This window comes from Gekko japonicus, unplaced genomic scaffold, assembly GCF_001447785.1.
Source record: "Gekko japonicus isolate JY-2015 unplaced genomic scaffold, Gekko_japonicus_V1.1 scaffold13, whole genome shotgun sequence".
Lineage (NCBI taxonomy): Eukaryota > Metazoa > Chordata > Lepidosauria > Squamata > Gekkonidae > Gekko > Gekko japonicus.
This window is the reverse complement of record NW_015172553.1, coordinates 245,247-265,049: the sequence shown is the minus strand read 5'-3', so window position 1 is coordinate 265,049 and position 19,803 is coordinate 245,247. Positions and strand designations below refer to the sequence as shown.

Genomic DNA, 19,803 nt, shown 5'->3' with positions numbered 1-19,803 from the left:
AAACGCCTGCTACACCCCGTGAGAGAAGCAGCACGGGAACGTTTTGAAGGCCGTCAGCTGATGGAAAGCGCATTAGAGGCGTGCTCGGAGAGGAGAGACACCGCGCAGAGTCCCCTCCCCACCACACTTCTCCTTCCCCCAACTCTCTATTTTGGAAAGGGAAAAAAGAGAAAGTCACAACACCACCCTGTGACTTCCGGCTGCCTTCGGGTCACCTGTCGCATTTCGTGGTCTTGTGCCTTTGCCCGCTGGGGCATTCTGCTCCGCGGGACGTTTGTGGTAAGCGCTCCCTCCCCACCCTGGCCACAACAGCCAAGAGTTCCAGAGGCAGTGTGCTACAGGGGTTTAGCTTCCTTTTGGAAGTGTGGGGGGAGAGACAGCAAGGGCGCACTGGGGCTTTGCAGGCCTTTAGTTATATCCCGTTTATTTACACAGCTATGTGCAGAATATGCATTGTCCATACTCGCAGGCAATGAAGCGTAAGGACCTGAGTAGAGCTCTGCTGGATCAGACCAAAGGCCCATCAAGTCCAGCATTCTGTTCACACACTGGCCGCCTTAGGAAGCCCACGAGCAGGATACCCCACAGCTTACCCCGTACCCCACGCTCCCCAGCAACTAATTCAAAGAGGTGTACTGCCTCTGGTACTGGAGAGAGTAAATATCCTTCATGGCTAGTAGCCACTGATAGCCCTGTCCTCCATTAATTTGTCCGCTCCCCTTTGAAAGCCTTCCGAGTTGACAGCCATCACTACACCCTGTGGCAGTGAGTTCCACAGTTCAACTATGTGATAGGTGAAGATGTAATTCCTTGGGTCTGTCCCGAATCTCCCACGCCTTCAGCTCCAGCGGGTGACACCAGGTTCTAGTATTGTGAAAGAGGGGAGAAACAGTCACCGTGTCCGCTCTTGCTGCGCTATGTGTCATTTTAGAGGTCATGTGCCCCCTAATTTGCACCAGGGCTCCGCCTGTCTCTCACAAGAGCTTCTGCGCTCACACACACAACAGGACTGACGTACACACGCACACACCTGTGGGACTTGGAGATTTGGGAGTGGAGCCTGGGGGAGGCTGTGTTTGGAAAGGGGAGGGTGCAATGTATAACAGCACAGAGTCTGCCCTCCTAAGCAGCCATCCTCTCCCAGAGAACTGAGCTCTGTAGGCTGAACAGCTGTGATTCTGAGAGATCTCCAGGCCCCACCTGGAAGTTGGAAACCCTAGTGACAGGACCAGAGAATGAGAATTCTCAAGTCTACTGTAGACATGTATAATATTTTCAGGGATATAGTGTTTAAATAAGGGGTGTCAAATATGCAGCCCAGGGGCTGGATCAAGGCGCCCCCCAGAGGGCTTTTATCAGGCCCACAGTGGAACTGGCTGTCTTCTGAGAGCCGGTTTAGTGTCGTGGTTAAGTGCGCGGACTCTAATCTGGGAGAACCGGGTTTGATTCCCCACTCCTCCACTTGCACCTGGCTGGATGACCTTGGGCAAGCCGTAGTTCTGTTAAGAGCTGTTCTTGAAAAAGAGCCGTTTCCATCAGAGCTCTCTCAGCCCCACCTACCTCACAGGGTGTCTGTTGTGGGGAGGGGAAGGGAGAGGAGTTTGTAAGCCGCTCTGAGACTCCTTTGGGTAGTGAAGGGCAGGGTATAAATCTAACTACTACTACTACTACTACTACTACTACTACTACTACTACTACTTCTTCTTCTTCTTCTTCTTCCAGTTCTGCTGCTGCTACTGCATCATCATAGGATTGCAGCTTACAGATACACATCTGAACAGCATGCTCAAGTTTGCAACAGCACAGACATTTTGATGCAGAGCAAGAGGTGTCAGTTATCAGACACTGTTAAATAAGCAAAATATTGCCAAGAGTGCGAATGTTTTAAGTAGGTTTTCATTTTAAGTTAAGAAAACCCCCTTTCTAAAGTTTATATCTCCGCTACTTGGCGTTACATTTCATGACACATGTGGCTCGGCCCAACAAAGTCTCATTTATGTCATATCCGGCCCTCATAACAAATGAGTTTGACACCCCTGGTTTAAACTAATTCTGTCCACCATTAATTTGCTAGATCAAGATGGGTCGCCGTGTTAGTCTGTCTGTGACAGGAGAAAGGAGCAAGAGTCCAGGAGCACCTGAAAGACTAACAAAATTTGTGGCAGGGGAGGAGCACCAGTGAGTCACTGCTCACTGGAGTTCATTAACTGTTCTTGTTCATTAATTTGCTGTTACGCGTACGATTATAATACACTACTGAAGCGGTCACGGTTTTCCACTGATATAAAGTTTAACGCAGTATCAAAACGGGTTGCTAGTTTTACTGGGACAGTAGGAGGAGGCTCTTTCTATCCAAACATCATACAACTCCCTTCTGTTGGGTTATAGAATTCGTGTTTCCTGTTTGCACCTTCTGTCTCTCAGACAGCAAAAACAAAGACAGAGGTGCAAGAATAGGAGAAGAATGCAGCGGTTCACAGCTCTCTCTCTCTCTCTCTCTCTCTCTCTCTCTCTCTCTCTCAAATACCGGGTATATTTGCAATTTTACAGGCAAAAAAACTAAGGCATATCGGCTTTTCCGTTTCATAAAAATGCCAAGTCAGTACAATTTTATATGCTAACGCAAGATCCAAAGGATGTGTTGTTATGTTGTTACAGCAGTAAAACGAGTCTAATTAAGAAAGTATTGCATAGATTTCAACTTAAAAAAAAAAGATGGAAGGAAAAACAGGGTTTTTTCCTTCATGGTTTCAACATTTTACAGCTGTTTGATGCCTCAAACATCAGTTCTAATCAGCAGCGCAAGTTGGGTCTACGTCTACCTTGCTGGCTTCATCTCTTCCAGCCAGTGTTGCCAACTGCCAGGTGGTCCCTGGAGAACTGGAATTATCACTGATCTCCAGAACAACAGAGAGCCAGGTTGGTGTAGTGGTTAAGTGCGTGGACTGGGAGAACCGGGTTTGATTCCCCACTCCTCCACTTGCACCTGGCTGGATGACCTTGGACAAGCCATCGTTCTGATAAGAGCTGTTCTTGAAAAAAGAGCAGTTTCTGTCAGAGCTCTCTCAGCCCCACCTACCTCACAGGGTGCCTGTTGGGGGGAGGTGAAGGGAAAGGCGTTTGTAAGCCGCTCTGAGAAGGGCGGGGTATAAATCCAATCTCTTCTTCTTCTTCTTCTTCTTCATCAGTTCCACTGGAGAAAATGGCTGCTTTGGAGGGTGGAGCCTATGGCATTACAACCCACTGAGCTCCCGCTCCTCCCAGGGCTCTAGTCGGGGGGGAGCTCTCAGGTACGGAGCTCCGGAAGAGAACCTCTAGGGGGCGGGGCGGTCACGTGGTGAAGCCCCGCCCCCTTCTTTACCCCGCCCTCTGCTTCGATCCTCATTCCGTTTGGGAATGAGGATGAAGCAGGAGGGTAAGTAGCCGGGCCTTCTGACACACTTCCGGTGATGTCAGGGAGTGTGGCCTTCTGTCACTCCCGGTGATGTCAGGGGGCGTGGCATATGCAAATAAGTTATGCTAATGAGTTATGCTAATGAGCTCCGGCAGCTCTTTTTCTACAACAAGACCCCTGGCTCCTCCCCAAGTCCCCCCCTCCCCCAGATCAAGCCCCACCCCAACTCTAGAGATTTCCCAACCCAGCGATGGCAACCCTGTCTTCAGCTATTACATACACCAGGGGTCCCCAACCTTTTTGGAGCCTGCGGGCACCTTTGGAATTCTGACACTGGACGATGGGCAGAGCCACAAAATGGCTGCCCCAAAAGGCGGAGCCTGCCGCAAATTTTCAGGGAAGTGAGGTCACGCGTAATTCTAACAGCAGCTCTTCAACACTTGAACAACAACACTTGAATCTCTTGAACAGGATGCCCTCTTTTAAATCGGGGGCGGCCAAACTTGCTTCATGTTAAGAGCCACGGAGGATAAACGTCAGATGTCTGAGAGCCGCAGGACGTGAACAAATATCACACACGAGTTTTTAATTGAGAAATATGCAAATTTGCTTTTTATTCATATTATAAATGACACTGCCAAAAATAAAAACAAAAAGGGGTAAAAACAGACGTTGATATTGATATTTATTTATCCAATTATCTTTGTAGGCTATACGGGAGGCTTTGAGAATGCATTGAAAGTTAAAAGTTGCTTTCTTTCTCCCCCCCCCCCCCCCCCCACGCTCCCCCGGGGCGCGTACACTTTGGCTCCCGAGCCACAGTTTGGCCACCCCTGACATAGAGAACTGGTCAACGGTCAACAGGTGCAACAGGTGGGTCAACAGGTGCAACAGGTGGGTCAACAGGTGCAACAGGTGGGTCAACAGGTGCAACAGGTGGGTCAACAGGTGCAACAGGTGGGTCAACAGGTGCAACAGGTGGGTCAACAGGTGCAACAGGTGGGCAGGGAGAGGATACAGCAACCAATCATCGCTGACCATTACCAGTTAATCAAACATGCAAAATATGGTCGTGCCAGTGATATTTGCACCATTAATTCTGATAATAGGGTTTTTTAAAACAACAACAACACAACAACAACAACCCTGCACTGTTTTTGTGGGTGCCTTTATCACCCGCTCCTCAGCCAGGGTACTCGCGGGCTGGTAGCAGGTCCGAAGACCTTGCTGGCTCTCTCCTTTCACCTCCCACCACCATTTCTCTGCAGCTCTGGGTGTCAAATGTGCAATCCACGTCTGGCTCAACCAGTCAGCCAGTCTTCTATTGGTTACGATCACAAATCAGCCAGGAGTGATACACAGGGAGTCACCAGCACATCTGTGATTGTGTGAAGTCCAGCCAAGTTGCAGCCGACATATGGCGACCCCACAGGGTTTTCAAGGCGAGAGACAGACAGAGGTGGTTTGCCATAGCCTGCCTCTGAATAGCAACCCTGGACTTCCCATCCAAGTATTAACTAGGTCCAACCCTGTTTAGCTTCTGAGAGCTGACGAGACCAGGCTAACCGAGACTAACAGAGGTGGCTTGCCTTTGCCTGCCTCCACGTAGCAACCCTGAATTTCCTTGGTGGTCTCCCATCCAAGTACTAACCAGGGCCAAGTGGTCTCCCATCCAAATCCTAACCAGGGCCGACCCTGCTTAGCTTCCAAGATCTGATGAGATCAGGCTAGCCTGGGCCACCCAAGTCAGGGCTCGGCACAGCCATGTAATAGCAGGCTGATCTCAGCAGCGCAGACAGAATTAATAAAGCGGCCTAACTTGCTATTCCCCTTGCGGAGCAAACTGAGGCGCAGAAGTTTGGCCACACTTCTGGCTCTCCAATTTGCAGGTGTGCTCGGGGAGAAAAGAAAAGTCGCCTTGAATGAAATATTTAGTGGACATGACCAGTGTTCCCTCTAAGATGAGTCAGTGTGAGCCAGCTCACAGTTTTTTTAAGCCTCTGGCTCACACATTTTTGTCTTCGCTCGGGAAGGAGGGCTCCAGAGCAAACTACTTTATGCGGTAGCTCACAAAGTGGAATTTTTGCTCACAGGACTCCACAGCTTAGAGGGAGCATTGGACATGACCAGTTTTGTTTTGTTTTTAAGTTGGCTGACAAACTCAAGAACTGGGCCAAGATGACATTTAAACTACGTAATATGGATTCTTGGCAAGTTTGATCCAGTGTAGGAAAGCTGGCGTGGCTACAAACATAAACGGGTTTGGCCGATCCACCCCCCCCCCCCCGTCCCCAACAGAAGAAGCCAGCCAGTCGGTCCACATGGCTGGGCTTGGAGTGAAGAACCAAACCCCTTCTGATCACGTCCGCAACGAATCATAAACCGAGGGTCCGGATGTAAAGTGTCTCCTCACATCCCAAAAGAGAAAAGATCCAAGCTAGATAACACGGCTTTTGAAGGCAACATGGTGAGATATTGAGCCAACTGCAAAGGCTAGAGAACCCTACATCCAGATCCTGTGTGGCCTGCTTTAAGTTTGCGAAGTCACATCCCTCTGTTAAGCGAGAACAAAAAAAAAATCCTTCTTGCTGCCCCCCCTCCCACGCTTTCACCCAGTTTTTCTTTCTTTTTTCCTTTCTTTTTTTTTTTGGTGTGGAGTTCCCTATATTGACAACACTTTCCAGCTCATGATCTATGCATCTGTGCTTTTCTGGTTGTCCATACATGATCTCAACAGGCACATGACCCTACCGGCCATGCATTCAATACTTGTAAAGCACATGGGCATATCACACGTGTCAGCTGGTGACATCTCAGCAAAGACAGCTGAATTAGATCTATGGGACGTCCGGCCCCGCAGTCCTCTCTGTCCGTCCCAACAGAACCAGAGGCAAGCAAGCGGTAAATTCTGCAAATGGAATCTGTTTGGGCAAATCTGTCCAATCCAACTAGCTTTTTTTGCTCTAGAACTTGGATCCGGGGGGCGGGGGGGGGGGTGTCAGAGTCCTTCAGCAATCAGTTCTCAACAACTGTCCTTAAGAAGGTTCAAGTTTATTGAGTACAGTAAAGGCAGGTCATCTGTGCATACATTCTGTGTCAGAACTAATTGCAAGCACGTGGCAATGGAGGAGAAGAAGAAGAAGAAGCAGAAGAAGAAGAAGAAGAGAAGAGATTGGATTTATACTCCGCCCTTCACTACCCAAGGGAGTCTCAGAGCAGCTTACAAACTCCTTTCCCTTCCCCTACCCACAACAGACACCCTGTGAAGCAGGTGGGGCTGAGAGAGCTCTGACAGAAACTGCTCTTTTTCAAGAACACCTCTGCAGCAATCAAGCATCGCGGGAGCGTCTGCCTAGTGCTGCCTAGTGCTGCACTGCAGGGTTTCCTTTGCACCCCCCTCCCAGCTCATGGGGCCTTGCAGTGAGGATACACCATCTCGGAGCTTACCAGCTGCTGTCCTTTATGCAGTTTATATTTCTGGCACCTGGCATTATGTTTTATGGCACACATGGCCTGGCCTGACAATGTGACATTTATGTCAAATCCAGCCCTCGTAACAAATACGTTCGACACCTCTGCCCTAACAAGCTTTCAAGTCCGTTATTTCTCATCCTTGTCCCCAGGAACCGCTGTCCCTACTTTTGCAGACGGAGAATACCATGTCTGAAGTCTTGTTAGTGAGAGCTGCCGGTACTGTTTGCTCTTGAGGGTTCAGCTTTCTCCCCAAAGTCTCAAAGAAGTTAAATCAGAGAGATCCTTAGCTCCAGAGCACTGGTACATAAATCCACATGCATTCACTTTAAGGCTGAGCATTAATTTTAGGACAAGGTTTGAGTCCAGTGGCACCTTTGAGACCAACAAAGTTTGGTGTAGCGGTTAAGTGTGCGGACTCTGATCTGGGAGAACTGGGTTTGATTCCCCACGCCTCCACTTGCACCTGCTGGGTGACCTTGGGCAAGCCATAGTTCTGGCAGAGCTGTTCTTGAGAAAGAGCAGTTTCTGTCAGAGCTCTCTCAGCCCCCACCTACCTCACAGGTTGTCTGTTGTGGGGAGGGGAAAGGATGGGAAAGGAGTTTGTAAGCCGCTCTGAGACTTCGAGTGAAAGGCGGGGTAGAAATCCAATCTCTTATCTTCTTCTTCTCTAATTCTGGATATAAGTTTTCAGACATAAGAACATAAGAACATAAGAGATGCCAATGTTGGATCAGGCCAAAGGCCCATCCAGTCCAACACTCTGTATCCCACAGTGGCCAGAAATACCAGTGCCATCAGGAGGTCCACCAGTGGGGCCAGGACATTAGAAGCCCTCCCACTGTTGACCCCCCCCCAAGCACCAAGATGACAGAGCATCACTTGCCCCAGAGTCCCTATCTATACCTTGTGGCTAATAGCCACTGATGGACCTCTGCTCCATATGCTTATCTAATTCCCTTTTGAAGCCGTCCATGCTTGTAGCTGCCACCACTTCCTGTGGCAGTGAATTCCAAGTGTTAATCACTCTTTGGGTGAAGAAGTACTTCCTTTTATCCGTTCTAACCCGACCGCTCAGCAATTTCATGGAGTGCCCACGGGTTCTTGTATTGTGAGAAAGGGAGAAAAGTACCTCTTTCTCTACCTGCTCTTTCCCATGCATAATCTTATAAACCTCAATCATGTCACCCCTCAGTCGTCGTTTCTCCAAGCTAAAGAGCCCTAAGCGCCTTAACCGTTCCTCATAGGGAAAGTGTTCCAACCCTTTTATCATTCGAGTTGCTCTTTTCTGCACTTTTTCCAAAGCTATAATATCCTTTTTAAGGTGTGGTGACCAGAATTGCACACAGTATTCCAGATGAGGTCGCACCATTGATTTATATAGCGGCATTATGATATTGGCTGATCTGTTTACAATACCCTTCCTAATAATCCCCAGCATAGCATTGGCCTTCTTTATTGCAGTCACACACTGTCTCGACATTTTCAGTGAGTTATCTACTACAACTCCAAGATCTCTCTCTTGATCTGTCTCTGCCAGTTCAGACCCCATCAACGTGTATTTATAGTTAGGATTTTTGGCTCCAATGTGCATCACCTTGCACTTGGCCACATTGAACCCCATTTGCCATGTTGACGCCCACTCGCCCAACTTTGACAGATCCCTTTGGAGTGCCTCACAATCCTCACTGGTTTTCACCACCCTGAACAACTTCGTATCATCCGCAAATTTAGCCACTTCACTGCTTACTCCCAACTCCAAATCATTAATGAACAAGTTAAAAAGCAGTGGACCAAGTACTGATCCCTGTGGTACCCCACTGCTTACACCCCTCCACTGGGAGAACTGCCCATTTATACTCACTCTCTGTTTTCTATTAATTAGCCAGTTTTTGATCCATAAAAGGACTTGTCCTTTTATCCCATGATTTTTGAGCTTGCTTAGGAGCCTTTGATGAGGAACTTTATCAAAAGCTTTCTGGAAGTCAAGGTAAACAATATCTATTGGATCCCCCTTGTCCACATGTTTGTTCACCCCCTCAAAGAACATTAACAGGTTAGTGAGACAAGATCTTCCCTTACAGAACCCATGTTGAGTCTGCCTCAATAGGTTTTGTTCATCTATGTGCCTACTAATTCTTTCCTTAATAATGGTTTCCACCAATTTACCCGGTATCGACGTCAGACTGACTGGCCTGTAATTTCCCGGATCTCCTCTGGAACCCTTTTTAAAGATGGGAGTGACATTAGCTACCTTCCAGTCCTCAGGAATGGAGGCTGATTTTAAGGAGAGATTACATATTTTTGTCAGGAGATCCACAAGTTCACAATTGAGTTCTTTCAGAACTCTTGGATGTATGCCATCTGGGCCTGGTGATTTATCAGTTTTTAAGTTGTTTATCAGTTTTAGGACCTCCTCTCTCGTCACCTCAATCTGACTCAGGTCTTTCAACACCCCTCCCGAACTCAGCGGCTCTGGAGTGGGCAAGCACCTCTCATCTTCCACAGTGAAGACGGAGGCAAAAAATGCATTTAGCTTCTCAGCCATTTCCCTATCATCCTTCAGTACTCCTTTTACCCCTTGGTCATCCAAGGGCCCCACTGCCTCCCTGGCTGGTTTCCTGTTTCTAATGTATTTGAAGAAAGTTTTATTGTTGGTCTTTACATTTTTTGCTATATGCTCCTCATATTCCCTTTTTGCATGCCTGACCACAGACTTGCATTTTATTTGCCATAGCCTGTGTTCTGTTTTATCAGCCTCACTGTGACTAGCTTTCCACCGCTTAAAGGAATCCTTTTTACCTTTTACAGCTTCCATTACTTTGTTTGTTAACCATGTAGGCTTTTTCTTATACCTGTTTGTGCCTTTCCTAACCTGCGGAATATATTTTATTTGAGCTTCTAGAATTGTAGTTTTAAACAGTTTCCAAGCTTCCCCAATGGTTTTGACCCTTTCTACTTTTCCCTTCAGTTTCCTCCCCACATGTCCCCTCATATCAGAAAAATTACCCCTTTTAAAGTTAAAAGTGGTTGTGTGAGTCTTTTTGGCCAATTCCCTATTTGTACAAATGTTGAACTCAACAACATTATGATCACTGTTCCCAAGCGGTGCAATCACTTTTACATCTCTCACCAGGTCTTGAGTGTTACTTAGGACCAAATCAAGGATCGCCTCTCCCCTGGTAGGTTCCATGACCATCTGCTCCATAGCACAGTCATTTAGAGTGTCTAGAAACTCAATCTCTTTCTCTCGACTAGAACACATATTGACCCAATCAATGTGTGGGTAGTTAAAATCACCTATTACGACACAGTGTTTTTGTCTAGCTGCTATCTTTAATTCATTCATCATTTTATAATCCTCCTCTATCTTTTGATCCGGTGGGCGATAACAAACTCCCAGTGTTAAGTTTCCTTTTGGCCCCCCTATTTCAACCCACAGAACTTCAAGAAGCGAATCCAATTCTCTTAGCCTCTCGATCTTTCTGGACTTTATACCCTCTCTGACATACAGAGCCACCCCACCTCCAACCCTTCCCCCCCTATCCTTCCGATATAATATATAACCGGGAATCACCGTATCCCACTGATTTTCCTCATCCCACCAAGTTTCTGAAATACCCACAATGTCTATTTTTCCCTCTGACACCAAGCACTCCAACTCCCCGATTTTACCTCGGACACTTCGAGCATTTGTATAGAAACAGCTGTAATTTCCCATACTGGTTAAGCCTGCCACCTTCCTCTTGCAATCTCGAGACCTTGTCAGGCAGTCCATGTCACTAGCCATGGTCTCAGTGGACAATTTCAATCCACCTCCCTGTAGAAAAGCAACAGGTACCCCCTCATCTCTCTGAGATGAGCCAACCCGAACCAGAGACTTTTCATCTCCTGTCGGCTTTCCCCCAATATTCAGTTTAAAAACTGCTCTGCCACCTTTTTGATTTTAAGCGCCAGCAGCCTGGTTCCTTCTCGGGACAAGTGGAGACCGTCTCGCCTGTACAGCTCCCTCTTGTTCCAAAAAGAATCCCAGTGCCTAACAAACCTGAACCCTTCCCCTCTACACCATCGTCTCATCCACGCATTGAGACTCCTGATCTGTGCCTGTCTCTCCGGCCCTGCGCGTGGAACAGGTAGCACTTCTGAGAAGGCTACCTTGGAGGTCCTGGCCTTGAGTTTCCTGCCCAGCAGCCTAAATTTCTCCTCCAGGACCTCACGACTGCATTTCCCCACATCGTTGGTGCCGACATGCACCACGACCACTGGCTCCTCCCCAGCACTATCTACCAGCCTATCTAAAACACGCGTAATGTCCGCTACCTTTGCACCAGGCAGGCAAGTCACCATACGGTCAGTACGCGGGTTCGCCACCCAGCTGTCTACCTGCCTAAGGATCGAATCACCCACTACCAAGAGCCCCCCTCCCACCCTGCCCAGGGATGGTTCCTTGGTGCAAAAGGATAACCGCTCACCAGCTGGGGAAGAGGTCCCTTCTGAGGGCACATTCCCCTTATCCTCAGCACGGTGCCCTGTTTCCCCTAGACCCTCATGCTCCCTGACAGCAGCGGGGCTGCCAGATCCAGAGTGGGACGTAGCTAACAAGTCCCCGAGAGTCTTTTCTGTGCGCCTAGCTGACTGTCTCTGCTTCTCCAGGTCAGCCACCTTGGCCTCAAGGGAGCACACACGTTCCCTGAGAACCAGGAGCTCCTTGCACCGAGCACACACCCAAGACTTCTGCCCAGTGGGCAGATAGTCATACATGTGACACTCCGTGCAAAACACTGGATAGACACATGAAGAAGTGTGCATGCACACAAAAGCATGCACACAAGTACCCAGGCTTACACTTTGCTGGTCTTAAAGGTGCCCACTGGACTCAGACGTTGTTCTATTGCTTCAGGCCATCATGGCCACCCACCTGAAATCTATCTTCGTTAATTTATGGCACTCTGCCATTTCTCACAGTGGGAGAACTTTTTAAATCTTCCTGGGCGTTTTTGTTGCTCATCCAAAAATTACAGTCCTCTTGCCAAGGAAAGCCAATGATAAACTGCTGAGTTAGAATCCGTTTTTAAGATAATATAAACCCCAGGGGAGGCTTTATAGGGACCGGGGATTCCTAAGTCTCTATCAGTGCCAGGGGTAATTTCCTGCAGGACCGCACAGGGGTAGAGCTCTGGCAGTAGAGCCCAGGGGGCGGGCACATGCAACAAGCCCCACCCCCTGCTCCCAGCAGCCCTCAATCAGAGCAAGAAGCTGCTAGGTAAGTTGCAGAGCCCCCCCCCCGGCCCAAAACAGTCCAGTGGCACCTTTAAGGCCAAGCCAAGTTTTATTCAGGTACAAGCTCTCCCTCCTCTGCGAGGGCAGATCTGCATGTTCCCTGCCTCCCCCCAATAGCTAGCAATCCAAAACAGTCCAGTGGAGCCTGAGCGGTGGGTGTTGACTTCTGCCACCGTGCCTTCCAGTGATGTAAGGGGTGTGGCATATGCAAATGAGTTATGCTAATGAGTTGTGCTAATGAGCTCCTGCACCCCTTTTTCTACAAAATGACCCCTGATCAGTGCTAATATCTAGCATATTCCAACCTTTACGGATGCTTACTACTTCAGTTATATGTCTGCTTTTACGCGCTTCTCTCATTTCACCCCACACTAGGGTTCACAGTTTGCTTTTCTAGCCACAAATGTTGTTAGTCTTTAAGGTGCTACTGGACTCTTGCTCTTTTTTCCTAGTACCACTTGGGAGGGTATCACACCCGTGCTGAACAAAGTGATGACTCTTTGGATCGGCAGAACCCGCCTCTCTCTGTAAAACCTCCTCCTTTTCTGTGGTATATATTAATCAGCTTGCCGACTTTGCACTCCAAGGCGCCTGATGGAGTGAGCTCCCAGCTCACAAAGGCCCAAGCAGAAGTGCATTTTGTTGGTGTCTCGCGCCACTGCTTGATCCTGTTGTTACGGACCGACACGGCCACCCCGTCTGGATTTCCCGCACTGTAGACGTGAAGGTGAGTAGTGAGCCTTACTGGTAAACACCCCTAGGACACCAGTGGTTTCCTAGCAAATCTTTAACCAAAAGAACAAACACTTTGGCTTTTTTAAACTTATGCAAGTCAGGCGATGGCACACCGCACGTTAATGCCATGGTGAGCAGGTGGTGTTCAGCCTTTGGTGGCATGTAATGGGGTGTGGGAAGGCAGGTAAGGAGTGGCCTTTGGCGTGACCCTGGAGTGTTTTCATCTGTGGAATGTTGGGGAGTATGCAGATGCTGCGAAAGAGCAAACTCCGTCTGAGGCCCTGGAAGAGCTGCTGCCAGTCGAAGGAATCAGTAGTGAGCTGGCTGCCCAGATGGCATTTCATAGATTCAGAGAGGAGGAGGAGGAGGAGGAGGAGGAGGAGGAGAAGAGACTGAATTTATACCCTGCCCTTCACTACCCAAGGGAGTCTCTTGTAAAGCACATGGCAGAACTATGGCTTGCCCAAGGTCATCCAGCCAGCTGCAAGTGGAGGAGTTAGGGAATCAAACCTGGTTCTCCAAGATTTGAGTCCACATACTTAGCGCTGGCTCTTCGGCTTTGAAACGGAGATGAGCACCGCAACCCTAGAGTCGGACTCGACTGGCTTTCGAGCAAGGGAACCTTTACCTTTTTACTTAACCACTACACCAAACAGTCACAAATGCAACACCCCAGGGGAACCGCAAATGCTCGGGTTTTGCGGGAAGCCAGGTGAAATGGTACACATTTGCAGGCATGCATTTATTTATTTATAGCCTGCTTCTCTCCCCAGTTGGGATTCCAAGGGGCTTTTAGAACATCATTCTCCCGTCTCCATTTCATTGCGACAACAACCTTGTGAGGTAAGGCTGAGAGTTTGTGAGGGGCACAAGGTCACCCAATGAGGTTCCACGGTAGAATCGGGCATTCAAACTTGGGTCGCCCAGAGTCCTAGTCTGCCCGTCGACCCACTACACTACACTGACTCTCCACTTCTTTATTTCTTGCAATTCAAGAAATGCATTGAGAATTTTCCTGACCTGGATAGCCCAGGCAAGCCCAATCTCGTCAGATCTCAGAAGCTAAGCAGGATCAACTCTGGCAAGTCCTTGGATAGGAGACCTCCTTGGAATACCAGCAGTCGGGAGCCGGGGACAGGCTTTATTCAGCCATCTCTCTGAATATCCTCCAGGCCCCTAGTAGGGGTCAGTCACCAGAGGTCACCATGACTTCCAGGTGCGCGCTCTCTCTCTCACACACACATACACACACACACTAAAAAAACCAACCCCTCCAAAGAAAGAAATGCATTGAAATTTCCCATGCATGCAGAAGTGTTGCAGCTCTGATAGAACCTCCTCCCCTCTCTCCTTTTCAAATCTTACAGTCATAGAGTTGGAAGGGGCCATCTGGTCCAACCCTCCGCCCAATGCAGGACCAGCCTAAAGCATCCCTGACAAATATTCGTCCAGCCTCTTCTTGAAAGCTGCCAGCGAAGGGGAGCTCACTGCCTCCCTAGGCAGCTGATTCCACCTCTGAACCACTCTGACTGTGAAAAACTTTTTCCTAATACCCGGCTGATACCTTTCTGCATGTAACTTAAACCCGTTGCTTCGGGTCCTCTACTCTGCTGCCAGCAGGAACAGCTCCCTGCTGTCAGAACCCACAGCCAACAACAAAGTACACGCATTCAAGAACGGTAATACTTTTATTGCAGAGCTATAGATGCAGTAACATAAGCACTGTTAAGAATGGCGGCGGTCCCATGGGCATAATAGGATATAGGGTATTCGTATGCACACACACACACCCCCACAGCACTGGCCAACTAGGCACCCTCCTGCGCGCGGGATAAAGCTTGGAGACCGTTAGGTAGCTAAAGCTGAGAACCAACACTCTCCCATGGCAGACAATACAACTCCCTCCTGCACATCTGTATAGATAAGCATTTCGGGGCAAAGCAGAACAAGCACAGAAAGGAATGCAGTAGCAATTAACCAGACACAGACCGAGCTCCCCAACCCCCATGGCAGCGTAGCTGACACCTGCCCGCCTCCGAATGACAGCCTTTCAGATATTTAAAGACAGCAATCATGTCGTCCCCCCCCCTTTCTCCCTCCACCTCAACAATCCCCCCTTCTCTTGCACATACCTCAGTTCAGACACTGGTTATGTATCATGCACAGGGTTGAATTCTGGTAAATTATGATAACCAGACAGTAAGGCACATGTAAGAGGGGGGGGGGAGAACCCCAGAAGAGACAGGTGAGTCATCGTGTTTACTGTTCTAGAGAAAAGGAGCAGGAAGCGGTCGGTCGCCCAACTGGCCCGGTTCCTCGCTCCCCCCCCCCCCCGGGTCCCGTGATCAGAACCAGCGGTGTGGTCGGGAACCATCAGACTGCAGAGACATTTCTGCCAAGATATGGCTCTCTGGGGCAGGCTGGGGAGCCTCCATGGAGCTCTCCACGGTCTGGTAAGCAGCCAAGACTGCTGGTTGCGATTACCGAGAAGTCGGAGGCAGCAGATGCTGAAGGAAAGGGAGGCGATAGAGTCTGAGGAGATCCGGCAGGAGGTCTGGTGAGGATCAGTAGATAGGCATCGAAACCAAGGCTGCGGCTTGCAACCTGTCTTCTGGGGGAACCTCTCCTCGGCCTCCCAGAAGCTTATTAGGGGACTCCTCATGGAGAAGATCGATCCTGACAAAGAGCTCCCTGTGAAAGAGAGCCCCACCTGACCTTTATCGGAGTTCTGCCGCAACACCCAGCAGCAGGGGAGCCTTTGGCGTGCGCCAATGTGTATTCTCTGCTCAAGAAGAGCATGATGGTCGCAAGCCAACGGGTGCAGGGAGGGCCCCGGCCCTGGAAAACGCCAGTCAAAGAAAGTCCAGATAAAACAGGGGTGTCGAACTCATTTGTTATGAGAGCCGGATCTGACATAAATGAGACCTTGTTGGCCCGGGCCATGTGTCATAAAAATGTAATGCCAGGTAGCGGAGATATAAACTTTATAAAGGACACAGACACGAAGGGTTTTTTTAAAGACTTAAAATAAAAACATGCTTAAAACATTCGCACTCTTGCAACATTTTGTTTATTTAACTGACACCTCTTGCTCTGAAGTGTCTGTGCTGTTGCAACCCTGAGTATGCTGTTCAAGTGTGTATCTGTGACAGGGGTCATTTCGAAGAAAAAGAGGTGCAGGGGCTCATTAGCATAACTCATTAGCATATGCCACGCCCCCTGACATCACCGGAAGTGTGTCAGAAGGCAACACCCACCGCTCAGGCTCCACTGGACTGTTTTGGATTGCTAGCTATTGGGGGGGGGGGACGTGCAGATCTGTCCTCACAGAGGAAGGAGAGCTTGTACCTGAATAAAACTTGGCCTTAAAGGGGAAACTGGACTGTTTTGGACCGGGGGGCCGGGGGGGGGGCTCTGCAATTTACCTGGCTGCTTCTTGCTCTGACCGAGGGCTGCTGGGAGCAGGAGGTGGGGCTTGTTGCATGTGCCCACCCCCTGGGCTCTTTACTGCCGGAGCTCCGCTCCTGTGCGCTCCTGCAGGAAATGACCCCTGATCTGTGAGCTGCAAACCTACTTTTGGTTTACTGACATTCACCACAGAAATCTCATGCTCAGAGTTCTGAGTCTAGGACCCAGGTTAAAACATGAAATGGCTGAGTGATTAAGAGAGTCTGGCGAGACAAGCTATGATGCAGCAGCAGAACTGGAAGCAGGAGATGGCCAGTTCCACTGCGGGCTTGTTAGAAGCCCTCCAGGGGCCTGATCCGGCCCCTGGGCCACATGTTTGACACCCCTTAGCTAAAGAATGTTTTTGTAAACCTTCTTATGAAAGAGGTTTTCGGTTCCTGGGGGGGGGGGGAGAGAAAGGGTGGATAGATGGATCTTTCCTCATCACTAGCTCAGAGATCAGAAAGAGACAAGGAAAGAGATCATCTTTCCTTATTGCTGTCTGGAGAACTGCTACAGCAAATGTAGAGTCCAGCGGCACCTTTAAGACCAACGAAGGTTTATTCAAAGTATGAGCTTTCGCGTGCACGCACACTTCATCAAATACGTAGAATGGCAAAAAAGATTCAAACTTATAGCCAGATAGGTAAAGCTAAAGGTTCCCTTGCTCGAAAGCCAGTCGAATCCGACTCTAGGGTTGCGGTGCTCATCTCCGTTTCCAAGCCGAAGAGCCAGCGCTGTCCGAAGACGTTTCCGTGGTCATGTGGCCGGCATGACTAAACACCAAGGCGCACGGAACGCTGTTACCTTCCCACTGAAGTGGTACCTATTTATCTACTTGCAATTTCTTGCTTTCGAACTGCTAGGTTGGCAGGAGCTGGAACTAGAGACGGGAGCTCACTCCATCATGCGGCAACTCGGGTCTCGAACTGCTGAACGACTGACCTTCCACAGCCTGCAGTTCAGTGTCTTAACCACTTGGGCCACCGCAGCTCCACAGCCAGATAATGAACAGCAAGTTAACATGCAACAGGATGATGATCAAGATATGCAGAGCGGACACTAAATAGCAAGTTAAGGTTATAAGGTCAACAGTTATAAAGCAATAAATATGTCAAACTAAGTTACTGGTAATCTTCATTCTCTCCTCTCAGGGGTGGAGGACATCTGATCCTACATCCCCCTCAAACAGCCCAATATCCCTTGTATTACATTATTATAATATACTATTCTGGAAAAGACACTAAAAGACACTAAAATACAGATGATTTATAGTCCTTCTTGCTGAGAATACATATGTGAGGTCTGAATGAGTTAGCATATGTAAGGAGATAAAAAACCCAATATCCCTGTTGAGTCCTGGGGAGGTTTTTGTTCTGGGGAGGTTTGTAGTGAACTAAATGAACCAGTGGTCTGACACGGTTCAAGGCAGCTTCATACCTAACCCAGAACTCCATGAGAACCGAGTGTGTGTCCTAGAACACTTTCACACTCCCTTTGCAGCTTGCAAGGCCTTTTGGACAGATGTAGAAAGGGTAAAGAACATCTGAGCAGCCCCAGGGGACTCCATGCCTTGGGGAGGGGCCTGTGGCTCAGTGGTAGAGCATCTTCTTGGAGTGCAGAAGGTCCCACGTTCAAACCCAGGCCATCTCCAGCTCAAAGGACCAAGCAGCAGGTGATGTGAAAGACCCCTGCCTGAGACCCTGGAGAGCCGCTGCCAGTCTGAATACATAATGCTGACTTTGATGGACAAATAGTCTGACTCAGTTGGGTTGCCAACTCCAGGTGGGGAAATTCCTGGAGATCAGGTGGGGGTGGAGCAAGGGAAGGGACCCCAGGAAGGCGCAATGCTGTAGAGTCCACTGTTTCTAGCAGCTGTTTTCTCCAGGGGGACTAATCTCTGTAGCCTGGAGACCAGTTGTGATCCCAGGAGGTCTCCAGGCGGAGGATGGCAAGCCGGACTATACGGCAGCTTCATGTGTTCAAGGCCCACCCAGCCAGGCATCTTGTTTCACACAGTGGCCGGCCAACAGGGCATGAATTGCATAAGCCCTCCCTGGTACCAGATATTCAGAGGTATACTACCAGTTTGCTGTAGTGGTTAAGTGCGCGGACTCTAATCTGGGAGAACTGGGTTTGATTCCCCACTCCTCCACATGCAGCTGCTGGATGACCTTGGGCAAGCCGTAGTTCTGGCAGAGCTGTCCTTGAAAGAGCGTTCTGGAAAGAGCTCTCTCAGCCCCACCGACCTCACAGGGTGTCTGTTGTGGGGAGGGGAAGGGAGAGGAGATTGTAAACCGCTCTGAGACTCCGGATGGGGTATAAATCCAATCTCCTCCTCTTCTTCTTCTTCAGTTGTGGAGGTTCCAATAAATAAATAAATAAATTACTGTGGCTAACAGTGACCAGTAGAGGCTTATCCTCCATGAATTTAATCCCCCTTTAAAGCCATCTCCATTACGGGCCTTTGCTGCGTCTTGCAAATTAACTGTGCATTGCGCAAAAGAGTATCTTCTTTCGCCTGTCCTCCCAATGGAAGGCAGGATCTAGGAGTGAGAAGGAGCTCCCTAAAAGGCAGTTGTTTGTCAGAAGCCAAGCCTGGGAGAGGTGACTGAGAACCTTTTGGCTGTGGAGCTGGAACCAGGCCTCTCTCACTCCGAACTCTTCTAGGGGTCCCCATTGCAAAGGTCCGGGGGAGGGGGACGACCCTCCGAGGCCATTCACCAGGGTCATGGGCCCTTTTAGCTCCTGTGCCAGCCTCGTGCGAGGGGTGGGGCTCTCACCGTCTCCAGGCCCTGCTTGGGGGCATAGAAGAACTCAGCTGAGCTTTGGACTCCTTTGGGTCCCCAGCTGCCTTTCCTTGGGCGCTTGCGGGCTGTGCCTCGCCCACCCCGTTTGGGCCTTGGTTTGGTTCCCAAGTGGTCGACAATCTAGCCAGAACAGGGCGACGAGTGCAGGGGGCACAACCCGCAGCCATTTGGCCATCTGTTCTGCCCACCTCACAACAATGAAGCATCCTTTCCCTCCCCCTCCATACAACAGACACCCTGTGAGGTAGGTGGGGCTGAGCTCTCTCGAGAACCTCTCCTGAGAGAACAGCTCTGAAAGAACTTGTAACTGACCCAAGGTCACACCAGCAGCTGCACGTGGCAGAGTGGGGAATCAAACCCGGTTCTCCCAGAATTAGAGTCCACGCGCCTAACCACTACATCAAACTGGCTCCTAACCACTACACCAAACTGAGAGAGCCAACTGGTGCTTCGTTTGGGATCTCTCCTAGGGTTGCATCCCACTGACGGAACAGGGGCTCAGTTTTGGCCAACCCCCATACAGTCCTAGGGGTGCTGTGCCTTCCCACCAGGATCAGCATGGTGGGGGGGAGTACTTTGGGCTGCAGCAGGAGGGGGAAGTCAAACTCCATGGACAGAAATCCCTGCTGTCTGTGGAAATTGTTCATGGGATCCAACCCCCCCCCC

The 19,803-nt window shown here is 49.5% G+C and overlaps 1 protein-coding gene across 1 annotated transcript in view; it reads right to left on the bottom strand.

Moving 5' to 3' along the window:
• MAFK (v-maf avian musculoaponeurotic fibrosarcoma oncogene homolog K) overlaps window positions 1-19,803 on the bottom strand; it is a 54,984-nt gene that overhangs the window by 19,726 nt on the left and 15,455 nt on the right. The gene's annotated exons all lie outside the window — the stretch shown is intronic.